Source organism: Convolutriloba macropyga, chromosome 10, assembly GCF_964194025.1.
Source record: "Convolutriloba macropyga chromosome 10, txConMacr16.3, whole genome shotgun sequence".
Classification (NCBI taxonomy): Eukaryota; Metazoa; Xenacoelomorpha; order Acoela; family Convolutidae; genus Convolutriloba; species Convolutriloba macropyga.
In genome coordinates, this window is record NC_134477.1 from 36940415 (window position 1) to 36958572 (window position 18158).

At 34.7% G+C, this 18158-nt stretch overlaps 1 protein-coding gene across 1 annotated transcript in view; it reads right to left on the reverse strand.

Annotated features, from left to right (window-relative positions):
• LOC142347899 (proteasome subunit alpha type-5-like) overlaps window positions 1-18158 on the reverse strand; it is a 99620-nt gene that overhangs the window by 21658 nt on the left and 59804 nt on the right. The gene's annotated exons all lie outside the window — the stretch shown is intronic.

Below are 18158 nucleotides of genomic sequence, written 5' to 3' on the forward strand. Positions count from 1 at the left end.
GACTTAGGGATGCTACCATTAAAAGGTCACCGGTGGAGGAAGGAAGCGTTGTGGGGGGAGCGTTGTGGTGGGGGGGTCAAGCAATGGTGGAGTAGGGTTGAAAAGTCTAGATCAGAGGCCAGATCAAATCGACTGGTGGAGGATGATGGACAATTGAATGTTGAGTGGTGGTGGTGGTGGTGGTGGTGGTGGTGGTGGTGGTGGCGGTGGTGGTGGTGGTGGTGGTGGTGGTGGTGGCGGCGGCGGTGGCGGCGGTGGTGGCGGTGGTGGCGGTGGTGGCGGTGGTGGCGGTGGTGGCGGTGGTGGCGGTGGTGGTGGTGGTGGTGGTGGTGGTGGTGGTGGTGGTGGTGGTGGTGGTGGTGGTGGTGGTGGTGGTGGTGGTGGTGGGGGGGGGGGGGGGTGTGACTGAGGGGGTCAAACTTTTAAGATTAAGAACCACCCTTCACACCATGAAACTGTCTCCTCAAAAGTTGTTGTGAATCGCATTCTTAGAGTATAGGAGGGCTCTAAGAGAACGTAATGCCCTTCGAGCGCTACCTGTTTAACCCGTTTTTGAGGACGAAAAGTCAATTGGGTCAGACGAAAAATCGCATAAAAAAGACCATAGGACAAATATAATTGCTCCAAAGTTCGTTTGAGAGCAGTTAACGAATACCTCGATTCCAGCTCAAGAACTGCTATCAAAGCCAGTGCTTGTTTTAACTCTTGTGGATACTCTTTAGCTACCTTCGATCGGTTTAATTTTTGACCTACAAATCCCTCACAGTTGCCAGATAATATCGCCGCAATTATAACTCAGGCCAGAAGTTACAAGAAAAACATGATGGATCAAAAAAATCCCTCCTGAAGGTTAAAAATATAACTGCCAGATGTGCAAAAAAACTACCCCGTGCACCGAATCCCGGAATTCCTTCCGGGAAACCCGGGAATCTTAGCGCATCTTATCTTTTCCCGGTAATCTTAGCGGGAAACCCGGGAGTCTTAACGTTTCCCGGTAATCTTGACGGGAAAACCGGGAGTCTTAACGTTTCCCGGTAATCTTGACGGGAAAACCGGGAGTCTTAACGTTTCCCGGTAATCTTGACGGGAAAACCGGGAGTCTTAATGTTTCCCGGTAATCTTGGCAGGATCGCGGGAGTCCTAACTTTTCTCGACTATCCTTGCAGGAAATCTGTATATAAGGATTTTTAATGTGAAACCTAACCCAAGATGAATTATCTCCTTTTGGTGAAAAAGAGGGGAACGTCGGGAATCTCGAAATTTTTACTTTGGGGGTAGAAAAATTGATTTAAAAATAAAAATTTTTGATTTTCGTTCTTATTTTGTCTCCTTTCAACAATTTCTCTTGCAATCAACAGACTATTTTCTTTTGAAATATCTCAAACAATAGATAAAAGTTGGTAAATTTATAAGCTCAAGGGTCTGGGTTGGGAGGTTGATTTTTTTGCTCCATCATATAGAAAATTTAATCTAAATAAAAAATTTTTGAATTTTTTATAAATTTTGTCTCATTTCAACACTTTCTCTTGCTCCCAAATTGTTCTTCGAAAAATGGCAAATATCAATTGAAAGTAGGCAAAAACAGGAGCTGAAAAACCTATGTTGGTGCTCGATTTTTTGCTCCATCATAAAGAAAATTTCATTCAAAATTAAAAATTTTCGATATTTGCTCTAACTTTGTCTCGTTTCAACACCTCCTCTTGCAACCAACTCATTTTTTTCTTTGATATATCTCAAACATTATTTAAAACTAGGTAAAAGCATTAGCTCATAAGCCTAGTTTGGGGGGTCGATTTTTTTGCTCCATCACATAGAAAATTTGATTTAAATACAAAAATTTTCGGATTTTTTTTATAACTTTTGTCTCCTTTCAACACTTTCGCTTGCACCCAACTAATTTTTCTGGAAAATCTTAAACAGTAATTGAAAGTAGGCAAAAGCAGGAGCTGAAAAATTTATGTTGGTGCTCTATTTTTTGCTCCATCATAGAGAAAATTTGATTCAAAATTAAAAACTTTCGATATTTGCTCCACTTATGCCTCGTTTCAACACCTTCTCTTGCAATCAACTGATTATTTTCTTTTGAAATATCTCAAACAATAGATAAAAGTTGGTAAAACTATAAGCTCAAGGGGTTGGTTTGGGAGGTTGATTTTTTTGCTCCATCATATAGAAAATTTAATCTAAATACAGAAATTTTTGAATTTTTTTTATAAATTTTGTCTCATTTCAACACTTTCTCTTGCTCCCAAATGGTTCTTCGAAAAATGGCAAATATCAATTGAAAGTAGGCAAAAGCAGGAGCTGAAAAACCTATGTTGGTACTCGCTTTTTTGCTCCATCATATAGAAAATTTCATTCAAAAATAAAAATTTTCGATATTTGCTCTAATTTTGTCTCGTTTCAACACCTCCTCTTGCAACCAACTGATTTTTTTCTTTGAAATATCTCAAACAAAATTTAAAAGTAGGTAAAAGCATAAGCTCATAAGCCTAGTTTGGGGGGTCGATTTTTTTGCTCCACCACATAGAAAATTTGATTTAAATACAAAATATTTCGGATTTTTTTTATAACTTTTGTCTCCTTTCAACACTTTCGCTTGCACCCAACTAATTTTTCTGGAAAATCTTAATTAATATCATTAATTGAAAGTAGGCAAAAGCAGGAGGTGAAAAATCTATGTTGGTGCTCGATTTTTTGCTCCATCATACAAGATTTGATTCAAAAATAAAAATTTTTGATATTTGCTCTACTTATGCCTCGTTTCAACTCCTTCTCTTGCAGCCAACCGATTATCTTCTTCAAAATATCTCAAACATTAGTTGAAAATACGTGAAAAAATAGGCTCAAAAGTCTAGGTTGTGGGGCCGATCTTTTGTTCCATCATAAAGAAAATTTGATTTAAATACAAAAATTTTCGAAGTTTTTTTAACTTTTGTCTCCTTTCAACATTTTCTCCTGCACCCAACTGATTTTTTTTTGAAAAATTACAAACATTGATTAACAGAAGGTCAAAGCAGGTGCTCAAGGATCTAAGTTTGAGGGGGGTTGATCGATTTTTTTGCTCCATCAAATAGAAAATTTGATTCATCAAAAATAACTTGGTTCATTTTTTTTTCGATAATTTGTGGCTAATATAGCGACGTTGAATTTTTATTGTTTACTTGTTGGATTTTCGGATGTCCAGTGACATATTACTGTACTGCATTTGCTTACATTGGCACCTTCCATCTCGTTTTTGAAGCAAATGTCAGTAATTTTCCAGAATTAAGCACGTTCTAAAATTGCAAAAATTGTTGTATGGTTCACAATTTTTTTGATTTCTCCGTTAATACTGTACCAAATTGAGTCAATTAAAACCCGCTGTGTTACTACTTAGTACCACTTTGTTGCCAAACACAGTTGCTGTACAGGAACGGTCCAGCTATAAAGTTATTCAAGAGCAAATTTCAAAAATGTTCCCTCGGAACAATTTTTACGTTATTAGATTCAATTTTTTTTTGTTGGGAGCTTTTTGAAGTTGCAAATAGTGCTATTTATCCATTTTGCAAGTCTATGAAGCTACTACAACCAACAGTTTTTAGCCTTTTGACGATTTACCATTTTTGGTCTTTTCAGTGAAATCGGTTTTTGACTCAAAACACACAAAACACCCTGGCCCCTTATGGCGAGGTGGGAATTTTTTCCCACCTCGCGGTAAGGGTCTTGGGTGTCAACTAAACTACCAGAGGACTTAACAGACGTCCAGAAACACGTGCGTGACGCTTCCGAACGTGGTTCTTCAGGTTTTCTCGTTAATTGGGGCTCCGGGGAAAACAAAAAAACCGGCTTACTGTACAGGTTTTTGTTAATAACTCCTAAAGTACTGTACCAATTTCAACAAATGTAGGCTCATTTTGTTGGTAATGAACTCCTCTTGCTTGATTTAGACGCTTGTTAGTTGGGCTGACTGGTGAAAAAAATTATTCACGTGCAAAATCGGAAAAATTGTTGATTTTGGGACCTCTTGGGTCACCCTAATTTCGGTACCACAAAACAGTTGATTTAGTGTACTTATAGTGGCTCGTTAGATTCCCCAGAATGTCCGGATTATTATGCACTATATTTTGTATAGCGTTTTCCGTGGTCATGATGCTCAATTTTGACTCAACTAAACTACCAGAGGACTTAACAGACGTCCAGAAACACGTGCGTGACGCTTCCGAACGTGGTTCTTCAGGTTTTCTCGTTAATTGGGGCTCCGGGGAAAACAAAAAAACCGGCTTACTGTACAGGTTTTTGTTAATAACTCCTAAAGTACTGTACCAATTTCAACAAATGTAGGCTCATTTTGTCGGTAATGAACTCCTCTTGCTTGGTTTAGACGCTTGTTAGTTGGGCTGACTGGTGAAAAAAATTATTCACGTGCAAAATCGGAAAAATTGTTGATTTTGGGACCTCTTGGGTCACCCTAATTTCGGTACCACAAAACAGTTGATTTAGTGTACTTATAGTGGCTCGTTAGATTCCCCAGAATGTCCGGATTATTATGCACTATATTTTGTATAGCGTTTTCCGTGGTCATGATGCTCAATTTTGACTCTGCAGTGGTTGTACTCTGCTTTTTTGGTTATTTGGTACCGGACCTTATCTTTGAAATATCTCGTCGTAGAAGGATCCGATTTCTGATCTGTTTGCATCATCTGTCAGGATATTAAATGAGCTTTCTCACAGTATATATAACGTATAGCGTTTTCCGTAATTTCGTTCAGTTTTTGGCCAGTAACGGTTCCCCCATTTTGACCCCCTGAAGCAGGATACCTGACAAGCGGAGGTCGGATAGACCACTTCAAAATCAGTTTTTACTGTAAATTGTAGGTTGTTTAGACGCAGTATTATCTCCTGGTTGTAATGGTGTAGTTTAATAACGTTGTTTGGCATGTTTTAGAGGTTAATTTTGACAATAACAGTGGTGTCACTATAACATGTGTGTCACTTGGTACCGGACCTTGTTTTTGTAATAGCTCCTCGTAGAGTGAACCAGTTTGGCTCAAATTTTGAGGATAAGCGCAGTTTGAGTCGTACTTTAATTCTGCCAAAGCGCGTTTAGTTTTGATCGGCCGTTTTCGAGATATTGTCCAGGACACTCACCTCCAGTTTGACATTTTGGTGTCCTGGTGCACCCATGTTTCTACTTGTGAATCGATGAAAATAGTGAATTGTTTTCAGGGGTGGTTTGTTGAACACCCAGTGGGGTGGGCTTGCTCGTCATATATAGTTTATGCTCCATTTTCAGTCGTATTATTTCAGAATCATGTCTGATGCTCCCGAAATATGTCATTTGAAGCGTATCCCCAAGAAGTGTACCAGTTCTGGCAGTTGCGGCAATGAGAACAGTTCTACACCCAAGCCATGCAGTTCGGCTAATGAGGTTTATGATTTGTGATGTTTTAGATAGGTACTGCATGTATAATAGTGCTTTCATGGTCTTGGGTAATAAGCGCAGGGGGGCATAAAATGCCAACCTAGATTTCCCCAAAATCACGTCAGGCTTTTCGTAGTGCATGCAATGTTTATGTGTCTTAGGCTTTATTGGTCTCAGCGTGTCTATAGAGACGGCCGATTTGGGTGTCAATTCGGTATTGTCTCTCTTTTTTGATCATTCCATGTACCGTTCATTTCATTTTGATCATTTCATGTAGTAGTAGTAGTAGTAGTAGTAGTATTATTATTATTATATTATTATTATGACTTCGTGCATATGCCACTGGGATGTTATTCCCGCTGTTAGGTTCTAGGATATGCACTACAGTTTTCACAGATACAAATGAATGTCCATGTGCAAGGATTCTGCTCATTCCAGTTCCTTTCCAAATAGCTCCACATGTATTCAATGAGTTTCCTCTTCAGTTGCTGCTCACCTCTCCACTTGTTAGTTATTTTTCTGACTGGGCCGGGCCGTCTTTACACTGTCTGGAATAACCAGAGTTTTGGTATAATAACCAGAGTTTTGGTATAATTGGCTCCAGTAGAGAAAACATGAAATTTTGAAAAAAAAACTTTTCTCGAAAAAGTCGTCTATTTTTCAAGATATTGGAAATAATACATATATTGTTTTTGTCGTGCTTTTTTATAGTTTCCTCAGTTGTACTGACTATATGAACTGTGGTTTGTACCAAAATTCCGTCGAAATCGTAAAATTGCAACAATTGTTATCATTTTCAAGGAATTTCAGTTTTTTGATAATTAGGTACATATTTTTACTTTTTCTCTAGCTCCCAATGAAAAAATTTTTGGTTTCTTAGGCTTTATTGGTGTTACCTACACTCACAGTGCCTATGAAGACGGCCGAATCGTATGTAATCTCGGTTTTGTCTCTTTATTGATTATTTCGTAGTTAGGAGAACTAGGTGTCTTTTTTCTTCTAAAATAGGGCTTCTTTTTTCGCCAATTTCTCTCTAAACTTGACTCTTTTGTGTTCTTTGGGTTTAGAACCTGTTAGTTGTCACAAGTATACGTCTCTATAGGCAAAAAGAACTAGAGTTTCTGTTTAATTGGCTCCAGTATAGAGAAACTTGAAATTATGAGAAAAAAACTCTTCTCGAAAAAGTCTTCTATTTTTCAAGATATTGGAAATAATACATATATTGCTTTTATCGTGCTTTTTTTATAGTTTTTTCAGTTGTACTGACTATATGAACGTTAATTTGTACCAAAATTCCGTCGAAATCGTAAAATTGCAACAATTGTTGTCATTTTCAAAGAATTTCAGTTTTTTGATAATTAGGTACATATTTTTACTTTTTCTCTAGCTCCCAATGAAAAAATTTTTGGTTTCTTAGGCTTTATTGGTGTTACCCACACTCACAGTGCCTATGAAGACGGCCGAATCGTATGTAATCTCGGTTTTGTCTCTTTATTGATTATTTCGTAGTTAGAACTAGGTGTCTTTTTTCTTCTAAAATAGGGCTTCTTTTTTCGCCAATTTCTCTCTAAACTTGACTCTTTTGCGTTCTTTGGGTTTAGAACCTGTTAGTTGTCACAAATATACGTCTCTATAGGCAAAAAGAACTAGAGTTTCTGTTTAATTGGCTCCAGTATAGAGAAACTTGAAATTATGAGAAAAAAAACTCTTCTCGAAAAAGTCTTCTATTTTTCAAGATATTGAAAATAATAGAGATTTTGTTTTTTGTTGACTTTTTTCTAGTTTTCTCTGTTGTACCGACTATATGAACTGTGAATTGTATCAAAATTCCGTCGGAATCGGAAAATTGCAAAAATTGTTGTCATTTTCAAAGGATTTCAGTTTTTTGATAGATAGGTGCATATTTTTACTATTTCTCTAGCTCCCAATGAAAAATATTTTAATTTCTTAGGCTTTATTGGTGTTACCCACACTCACAGTGCCTATGAAGACGGCCGAATTGTATGTTTTTTCGGTTTTGTCTTTTTATTGATTATTTCGTAGTTAGGAGAACTAGGTATCTTTTTTCTTCTAAAATAGAGCTTCTTTTTTCGTCAATTTCTCTTTAAACTTGACTCTTTAGCGTTCTTTGGGTTTAGAACCTATTAGTTGTCACAGATATACGTCTCTATAGGCAAAAAGAACTAGAGTTTCTGTTTAATTGGCTCCAGTATAGAGAAACTTGAAATTATGAGAAAAAAAACTCTTCTCGAAAAAGTCTTCTATTTTTCAAGATTTTGGAAATAATAGATATTTTGGTTTTTGTTGACTTTTTTCTAGTTTTCTCTGTTGAACCGACTATATGAACTGTGAATTGTATCAAAATTCCGTTGGAATCGGAAAATTGCAAAAATTGTTGTAATTTTCAAAGGATTTCAGTTTTTTGATAGATAGGTGCATATTTTTACTATTTCTCTAGCTCCCAATGAAAAATATTTTAGTTTCCTAGGCTTTATTGGTGATTCTCACTCTCACAGTGTCTGTGGAGACGGCCGATTCGTATGTAATTTCGGTTTTGTCTTTTTATTGATTATTTCCTAGTTAGGAGAACTAGGTGTATTTTTTCTTCTAAATTAGATCTTCTTTTTTCGGCAATATCTCTCGAAACTCGACTATTTTGTCTTCTTTGGGTTTAGAACCTGTTAGTTCGCACTAATATACGTCTTTATACGCTAAAAGAACTAGAGTTTCTGTTTAAGTTCATCCAGTATAGATAGTAGAAACTTAAAATTATGAGAAAAAGAACTCTTCTCGAAAAAGTCTTCTATTTTTCAAAATATTGGAAATAATAGATATTTTGTTTTTTGTTGACTTTTTTCTAGTTTTCTCAGTTGTACCAACTATATGAGCCTTGATTTGTACCAAAATTCCGTCGGAATTGTAAAATTGCAAGAATTGTTGTCATTTTCAAAGGATTTCAGTTTTTTGATAGATAGGTGCATATTTTTACTATTTCTCTAGCTCCCAATGAAAAATATTTTAATTTCTTAGGCTTTATTGGTGTTACCCACACTCACAGTGCCTATGAAAACGGTCGAATCGTATTTAATTTCGGTTTTGTCTCTTTATTGAATATTTCGTAGTTAGGAGAACTAGGTGTCTTTTTTCTTCTAAAATAGAGCTTCTTTTTTCGCCAATTTCTCTCTAAACTTGACTCTTTTGTGTTCTTTGGGCTTAGAACCTGTTGGTGGTCACTAATATACGTCCTTTTATGCAAAAAGAACGAGAGTTTCCGATTTATTGGCTCCAGTATAGAGAAACTTTAAATTATGAGAACAAAAACTCTTCTCGAAAAAGTCTTCTATTTCTCAAGATAATGGAAATAATAGATATTTTGTCTTTTATTGTCTTTTTTGTACTTTTCTCAATTGTACCAACTATATGAGCCGTGATTTGTACCAAAATTCCATCGGTATTGTAAAATTGCAACAATTGTTGTCATTTTCAAAAGATTTCAGTTTTTTGATAATTATGTACATATTTTTACTTCTTCTTTAGCTCCCAATGGAAAAAATTTTGGTTTCATAGGCTTTATTGATGTCACCCACACCCATAGTGCCTATGAAAACTGCGGATTTGGGTAAAATTTCGGGTTTGTCCTTTTTTTGATTATTTCGTTGTTAGGAGAACTAGGTGTAATTTTTCTTCTAAAATAGAGCTTCCTTTTTCGACAATTTCTCTCTAAACTTGACTCTTTTGTGTTCTTTGGGTTTAGAACCTGTTAGTGGTCACAAATATACGTCTCTAGAGGCAAAAAGAACTAGAGTTTCTGTTTAATTGGCTCCAGTATAGAGCAACTTAAAATTTTGAGAACAAAAACTCTTCTCGAAAAAGTCTTCTATTTCTCAAGATAATGGAAATAATAGATATTTTGTCTTTTATTGTCTTTTTTGTACTTTTGTCAGTTGTACCAACTATATGAGCCGTGATTTGTACCAAAATTCCGTCGGAATTGTAAAATTGCAACAATTGTTGTCATTTTCAAAAGATTTCAGTTTTTTGATAATTATGTACATATTTTTACTTCTTCTTTAGCTCCCAATGGAAAAAATTTTGGTTTCTTAGGCTTTATTGATGTTACCCACACTCACTGTGCCTATGAAGACTGCGTATTTGGGTATAATTTCGGGATTGTCCCTTTGATTATTTCGTTGTCAGGAGAACTAGGTGTATTTTTTCTTCTAAAATAGAGCTTATTTCTTCGCCAATTTCTCTTTAAATTCGACTCTTTTGTGTTCTTTGGGTTTAGAACCTGTTAGTTCTCACTAATATACGTCCTTTTATGCAAAAAGAACGAGAGTTTCTGATTTATTGGCTCCAGTATAGAGAAACTTGAAATTATGAGAAAAAAAACTCTTCTCGAAAAAGTCTTCTATTTTTCAAGATATTTGAAATAATAGATATTTTGTTTTTTGTTGACTTTTTTCTAGTTTTCTCAGTTGTACAGACCATATGAACTATGAATTGTACCAAAATTCCGTTGGAATCGGAAAATTGCAAAAATTGTTGTAATTTTCAAAGGATTTCAGTTTTTTGATAGATAGGTGCATATTTTTACTATTTCTCTAGCTCCCAATGAAAAATATTTTAGTTTCTTAGGCTTTACTGGTGATTCTCACTCTCACAGTGTCCATGGAGACGGCCGATTCGTATGTAATTTGGGTTTTGTCTTTTTATAGATTATTTTGTAGTTAGGAGAACTAGGTGTAATTTTTCTTCTAAAATAGAGCTTCTTTTATCGGCAGTTTCTCTCTAAACTGGACTCTTTTGTCTTCTTTAGGTTTAGAATCTGTTAGTTCTCACGAATATACGTCCTTTTATGCAAAAAGAACGAGAGTTTCTGATTTATTGGCTCCAGTATAGAGAAACTTGAAATTATGATAAAAAACTCTTCTCGAAAAAGTCTTCTATTTTTCAAGATATTGGAAATAAAAGATATTTTGTTTTTTGTTGACTTTTTTCTAGTTTTCTCAGTTGTACAGACCATATGAACTGTGAATTGTACCAAAATTCCGTTGGAATCGGAAAATTGCAAAAATTGTTGTAATTTTCAGAGGATTTCAGTTTTTTGATAGATAGGTGCATATTTTTACTATTTCTTTAGCTCCCAACGAAACATATTTTAGTTTCTTAGGCTTTACTGGTGATTCTCACTCTCACAGTGTCCATGGAGACGGCCGATTCGTATGTAATTTCGGTTTTGTCTCTTTATTGATTATTTCCTAGTTAGGAGAACTAGGTGTATTTTTTCTTCTAAATTAGATCTTCTTTTTTCGGCAATATCTCTCGAAACTCGACTATTTTGTCTTCTTTGGGTTTAGAACCTGTTAGTTGTCACAAGTATACGTGTCTACAGGCAAAAAGAACCAGAGTTTCTGTTTAATTGGCTCCAGTATAGAGAAACTTGAAATTATGAGAAAAAAACTCTTCTCGAAAAAGTCTTCTATTTTTCAAGATATTGGAAATAATAGATATTTTGGTTTTTGTTGACTTTTTTCTAGTTTTCTCAGTTGTACCAACCATATGAACTGTGAATTGAACCAAAATTCCGTCGCAATCGGAAAATTGCAAAAATTGTTGTCATTTTCAAAGGATTTCAGTTTTTTGATAGATAGGTGCATATTTTTACTATTTCTCTAGCTCCCAATCAAAAATATTTTAGTTTCTTAGGCTTTACTGGTGATTCTCACTCTCACAGTGTCCATGGAGACGGCCGATTCGTATGTAATTTCGGTTTTGTCTCTATTGATTATTTCCTAGTTAGGAGAACTAGGTGTATTTTTTCTTCTAAATTAGATCTTCTTTTTTCGGCAATATCTCTCGAAACTCGACTATTTTGTCTTCTTTGGGTTTAGAACCTGTTAGTTGTCAGAAGTATACGTGTCTACAGGCAAAAAGAACCAGAGTTTCTGTTTAATTGGCTCCAGTATAGAGAAACTTGAAATTATGAGAAAAAAAATTTCTTCTCGAAAAAGTCTTCTATTTTTCAAGATATTGGAAATAATAGATATTTTGGTTTTTGTTGACTTTTTTCTAGTTTTCTCAGTTGTACCAACCATATGAACTGTGAATTGAACCAAAATTCCGTCGGAATCGGAAAATTGCAAAAATTGTTGTCATTTTCAAAGGATTTCAGTTTTTTGATAGATAGGTGCATATTTTTACTATTTCTCTAGCTCCCAATCAAAAATATTTTAGTTTCTTAGGCTTTACTGGTGATTCTCACTCTCACAGTGTCCATGGAGACGGCCGATTCGTATGTAATTTCGCTTTTGTCTCTTTATTGATTATTTCCTAGTTAGGAGAACTAGGTGTATTTTTTCTTCTAAATTAGATCTTCTTTTTTCGGCAATATCTCTCGAAACTCGACTATTTTGTCTTCTTTGGGTTTAGAACCTGTTAGTTGTCACAAGTATACGTGTCTACAGGCAGAAAGAAACCAGAATTTCTGTTTAGTTGGCTCCAGTATAGAGAAACTTGAAATTATGAGAAAAAAAACTCTTCTCGAAAAAGTCTTCTATTTTTCAAGATATTGGAAATAGATATTTTGGTTTTTGTTGACTTTTTTTCTAGTTTTCTCAGTTGTACCAACCATATGAACTGTGAATTGAACCAAAATTCCGTCGGAATCGGAAAATTGCAAAAATTGTTGTCATTTTCAAAGGATTTCAGTTTTTTGATAGATAGGTGCATATTTTTACTATTTCTCTAGCTCCCAATCAAAAATATTTTAGTTTCTTAGGCTTTACTGGTCATTCTCACTCTCACAGTGTCCATGGAGACGGCCGATTCGTATGTAATTTCGGTTTTGTCTCTTTATTGATTATTTCCTAGTTAGGAGAACTAGGTGTATTTTTTCTTCTAAATTAGATCTTCTTTTTTCGGCAATATCTCTCGAAACTCGACTATTTTGTCTTCTTTGGGTTTAGAACCTGTTAGTTGTCACAAGTATACGTGTCTACAGGCAAAAAGAACTAGAGTTTCTGTTTAATTGGCTCCAGTAGAGAAACTTGAAATTATGATAAAAAACTCTTCTCGAAAAAGTCTTCTATTTTTCAAGATATTGGAAATAATAGATATTTTGTTTTTTGTTGACTTTTTTCTAGTTTTCTCAGTTGTACCGACCATATAAACTGTGAATTGTACCAAAATTCCGTCGGAATCGGAAAATTGCAAAAATTGTTGTCATTTTCAAAGGATTTCAGTTTTTTGATAGATAGATAGGTGCATATTTTTACTATTTCTCTAGCTCCCAATCAAAAATATTTTAATTTCTTAGGCTTTTTTAGTGATTCTCACTCTCACAGTGTCTATAGAGACGGCCGAATTGTATGTAATTTCGGTTTTGTCTTGATTGATTATTTCGTTGTTAGGAGAACTAGGTGTATTTTTTCTTCTAAATTAGATCTTTTTTCGGCAATATATCTCGAAACTCGACTATTTTGTCTTCTTTGGGTTTAGAACCTGTTAGTTGTCACAAGTATACGTGTCTACAGGCAAAAAGAACTAGAGTTTCTGTTTAATTGGCTCCAGTAGAGAAACTTGAAATTATGATAAAAAACTCTTCTCGAAAAAGTCTTCTATTTTTCAAGATATTGGAAATAATAGATATTTTGTTTTTTGTTGACTTTTTTCTAGTTTTCTCAGTTGTACCGACCATATAAACTGTGAATTGTACCAAAATTCCGTCGGAATCGGAAAATTGCAAAAATTGTTGTCATTTTCAAAGGATTTCAGTTTTTTGATAGATAGATAGGTGCATAATTTTACTATTTCTCTAGCTCCCAATCAAAAATATTTTAGTTTCTTAGGCTTTTTTAGTGATTCTCACTCTCACAGTGTCTATAGAGACGGCCGAATTGTATGTAATCTCGGTTTTGTCTTTTTATTGATTATTTCGTTGTTAGGAGAACTAGGTGTCTTTTTTCTTCTAAAATAGAGCTTCTTTTTTCGCCAATTTCTCTCTAAACTTGAATCTTTTGTGTTCGTTGGGTTTTTAACCTGTTAGTTGTATTAAATATACGTGTCTACATGCAAAAAGAACTAGAGTTTCTGTTTAATTGGCTCCAGTATAGAGAAACTTGAAATTATGAGAAAAAAACTCTTCTCGAAAAAGTCTTCTATTTTTCAAGATATTGGAAATAATAGATATTTTGTTTTTTATTCTTTTTTGTACTTTTCTCAGTTGTACCAACTATATGAGCCTTGATTTGTACCAAAATTCCGTCGGAATTGTAAAATTGCAAGAATTGTTGTCATTTTCAAAGGATTTCAGTTTTTTGATAGATAGGTGCATATTTTTACTATTTCTCTAGCTCCCAATCAAAAATATTTTAATTTCTTGGGCTTTTTTGGTGATTCTCACACTCACAGTGTCTATAGAGACGGCTGATTCGTATGTAATTTCGGTTTTGTCTTTTTATTGATTATTTCGTTGTTAGGAGAACTAGGTGTCTTTTTTCTTCTAAAATAGAGCTTCTTTTTTCGCCAATTTCTCTCTAAACTTGAATCTTTTGTGTTCGTTGGGTTTTTAACCTGCTAGTTATATTAAATATACGTGTCTACATGCAAAAAGAACTAGAGTTTCTGTTTAATTAGCTCCAGTATAGAGAAACTTGAAATTATGAGAAAAAAACTCTTCTCGAAAAAGTCTTCTATTTTTCAAGATATTGGAAATAATAGATATTTTGTTTTTTATTGTCTTTTTTGTACTTTTCTCAGTTGTACCAACTATATGAGCCTTGATTTGTACCAAAATTCCGTCGGAATTGTAAAATTGCAAGAATTGTTGTCATTTTCAAAGGATTTCAGTTTTTTGATAGATAGGTGCATATTTTTACTATTTCTCTAGCTCCCAATCAAAAAATTTTTAGTTTCTTAGTCTTTTTTGGTGATTCTCACTCTCACAGTGTCTATAGAGACGGCCGAATTGTATGTAATTTCGGTTTTGTCTTGATTGATTATTTCGTTGTTAGGAGAACTAGGTGTCTTTTTTCTTCTAAAATAGAGCATCTTTTTTCGCCAATTTCTCTCTAAACTTTACTCTTTTGTGTTCTTTGGGTTTAGAACCTGTTAGTTGTATTAAATATACGTGTCTACAGGCAAAAAGAACTAGAGATTCTGTTTAATTGGCTCCAGTATAGAGAAACTTGAAATTATGAGAAAAAAAACTCTTCTCGAAAGTCTTCTATTTTTCAAGATATTGGAAATAATAGATATTTTGTTTTTTATTGTCTTTTTTGTACTTTTCTCAGTTGTACCAACTATATGAGCCTTGATTTGTACCAAAATTCCGTCGGAATTGTAAAATTGCAAGAATTGTTGTCATTTTCAAAGGATTTCAGTTTTTTGATAGATAGGTGCATATTTTTACTATTTCTCTAGCTCCCAATCAAAAATATTTTAATTTCTTAGGCTTTTTTGGTGATTCTAACTCTCACAGTGTCTATAGAGTCGGCTGATTCGTATGTAATTTCGGTTTTGTCTTTTTATTGATTATTTCGTAGTTAGGAGAACTAGGTGTCTTTTTTCTTCTAAAATAGAGCTTCTTTTTTCGCCGATTTCTCTCTAAACTTGACTATTTTGTGTTCTTTGGGTTTAAAATCTGTTAGTTGTCACAAGTATACGTCTCTATAGGCAAAAAGAACTAGAGTTTCTGTTTAATTGGCTCCAGTATAGAGAAACTTGAAATTATGAGAAAAAAGCTCTTCTCGAAAAAGTCTTCTATTTTTCAAGATATTGGAAATAATAGATATTTTGTTTTTTATTGTCTTTTTTGTACTTTTCTCAGTTGTACCAACTATATGAGCCTTGATTTGTACCAAAATTCCGTCGGAATTGTAAAATTGCAAGAATTGTTGTCATTTTCAAAGGATTTCAGTTTTTTGATAGATAGGTGCATATTTTTACTATTTCTCTAGCTCCCAATCAAAAAAATTTTAGTTTCTTAGTCTTTTTTGGTGATTCTCACTCTCACAGTGTCTATAGAGACGGCCGAATTGTATGTAATTTCGGTTTTGTCTTGATTGATTATTTCGTTGTTAGGAGAACTAGGTGTCTTTTTTCTTCTAAAATAGAGCATCTTTTTTCGCCAATTTCTCTCTAAACTTTACTCTTTTGTGTTCTTTGGGTTTAGAACCTGTTAGTTGTATTAAATATACGTGTCTACAGGCAAAAAGAACTAGAGATTCTGTTTAATTGGCTCCAGTATAGAGAAACTTGAAATTATGAGAAAAAAAACTCTTCTCGAAAGTCTTCTATTTTTCAAGATATTGGAAATAATAGATATTTTGTTTTTTATTGTCTTTTTTGTACTTTTCTCAGTTGTACCAACTATATGAGCCTTGATTTGTACCAAAATTCCGTCGGAATTGTAAAATTGCAAGAATTGTTGTCATTTTCAAAGGATTTCAGTTTTTTGATAGATAGGTGCATATTTTTACTATTTCTCTAGCTCCCAATCAAAAATATTTTAATTTCTTAGGCTTTTTTGGTGATTCTCACTCTCACAGTGTCTATAGAGTCAGCTGATTCGTATGTAATTTCGGTTTTGTCTTTTTATTGATTATTTCGTAGTTAGGAGAACTAGGTGTCTTTTTTCTTCTAAAATAGAGCTTCTTTTTTCGCCGATTTCTCTCTAAACTTGACTATTTTGTGTTCTTTGGGTTTAAAACCTGTTAGTTGTCACAAGTATACGTCTCTATAGGCAAAAAGAACTAGAGTTTCTGTTTAATTGGCTCCAGTATAGAGAAACTTGAAATTATGAGAAAAAAGCTCTTCTCGAAAAAGTCTTCTATTTTTCAAGATATTGGAAATAATAGATATTTTGTTTTTTGTTGACTTTTTTCTAGTTTTCTCAGTTGTACCAACCATATGAACTGTGAATTGTACCAAAATTCAGTCGGAATCGGAAAATTGCAAAAATTGTTGTCATTTTCAAAGGATTACACTTTTTTCATAGATGGGTGCATTGCTTTTTTTTTTGCTTTTGTTCGCTTTTGGAATACCAAGACCACCCAGCCCCGGGTATCAGGGGACACCACCAAGTGTAAACTGGTATCGCCCACCACATTTGGCAAAAGTGGGACCACCCAGCCCCGGGTATCAGGGGTTTTTTTAGCTCTTAGGGGTTAATTTAGGCTCTAGGTTAAATTTTTTAATCAAGATTTTGCCACTCTTTCTTTGTTTTAGAACCGTAAAGTCAGCCAATCGGATGAGGAAAACGCACTGAAGAAAGGAGGCAATAAGAAACGGGTCCAGAAGACCAATCTCTACGCAAAAGCTATTTCCCTTCGCTTCAATTGTTTTCACCCATCCTCCTCTGATGGACTAAGAGCGGCAAAGAGTGAACTAATTGAGCATTATCCACTAATAAAAAGTGTGTCTTTCCTGTGCTCAAGGAGAAACGAAAGTGGTCTGAACGGTTGGATGAACTTTCGCAACCCTTCCGATTGCGAAATCACAAAGCAACAGATGACAAACCAGCCAATCAGTAAAATTGAAATACTCAAAGATGGAGACGTTAGTAAACCATGGTTCAAAGAGTCGATGATCTCCCAACCAGTTACCTTTAAAAAAAACGAGTGGTGTTGCCTGATGTCGATAACTTTTATAGTAGTGATGTGATGAAGTTTCCATGCAAAAATTCTACTTGGTTTAGTGAACGTAATTAATTATTTATACGAATAAACGTGTTCATTTCATGTTTGTCTTTATAAAGGTGTATCAAAGAGTAGCTCTTTTTACGTATGTGCGCAATTTAGGACTTTGTGGCTTGGGTCTCAAATTTTTTTATTGTTTTTAGTAAGGTAGGACATTTTGAGTCGCAGTGGCAGGTTTATTATGGTTAGTCGGGGCAGTTATTTTAACACCAGAACACCGGAGTTTGGGAATTTGAGGCTGAATTAAGTTTAAAGTCTAATCTTAGCGCAGGTTGTGTGAGATAATATTAGCGACAGGCCAGATATTTTTGTTTTTCTTCGAGGATGCCTATATAATACTTGCTTCATTTTTGAACTACCATACGTTGGTATTGTAATTAGAATCTCTACTGATCTTCAGTTTCAATGAGCGAGCTGCAGAAGCTAGAGAGGGCACTTCAGCGCCTTGAAAAAAGCACAAGACGATCAGAGAATGAGCATCGATTGTTCGTGGGAACAGTTAGAAGACTGAGAAAGAAACGTGATGTTGCTGTACAGAGAAGTAGAAATGTGCCGGTTGCCGTCCCAAGTATACCGGACGAAAATGTCAATCCCAGTGATTTGCCATCGGCAGGAACTGAATCAGAAGAGTTATATCTAAAAACAGCAGTTTCGGCTACACAACTCGGGATTAATCTGGCTATCGAAAATTTTACTGAGGACGAGCTAATCAATTTTATTGTCAGCCCACAAAAACATCCCGTGATCCTTTAGACAAGAACAAAATTTTGGAAATTAAGAAGCAGGTGAATTTTCATTTTCCCGGATGCTGGCCAGAGGCAAGGTGTGCTATAAATCAAAAGGGCAGAGACCTAAAAAGAGCAAAGTTGAGATCAGTGAAAGAGCCAGCTGCGCAGCCAATTGCTGAGAGTGACGACTCCTCAAGAAATCTTGATAACATTGATGATTTTCTTGGAGCTAAGTAAATATTGTCAACTTTGTAGTTCGCGTTAAATGAATTTGTAAATTTGCTCTGCCGAATTGAAGTTGTTGAAATATGTTTTACTAGTCACATT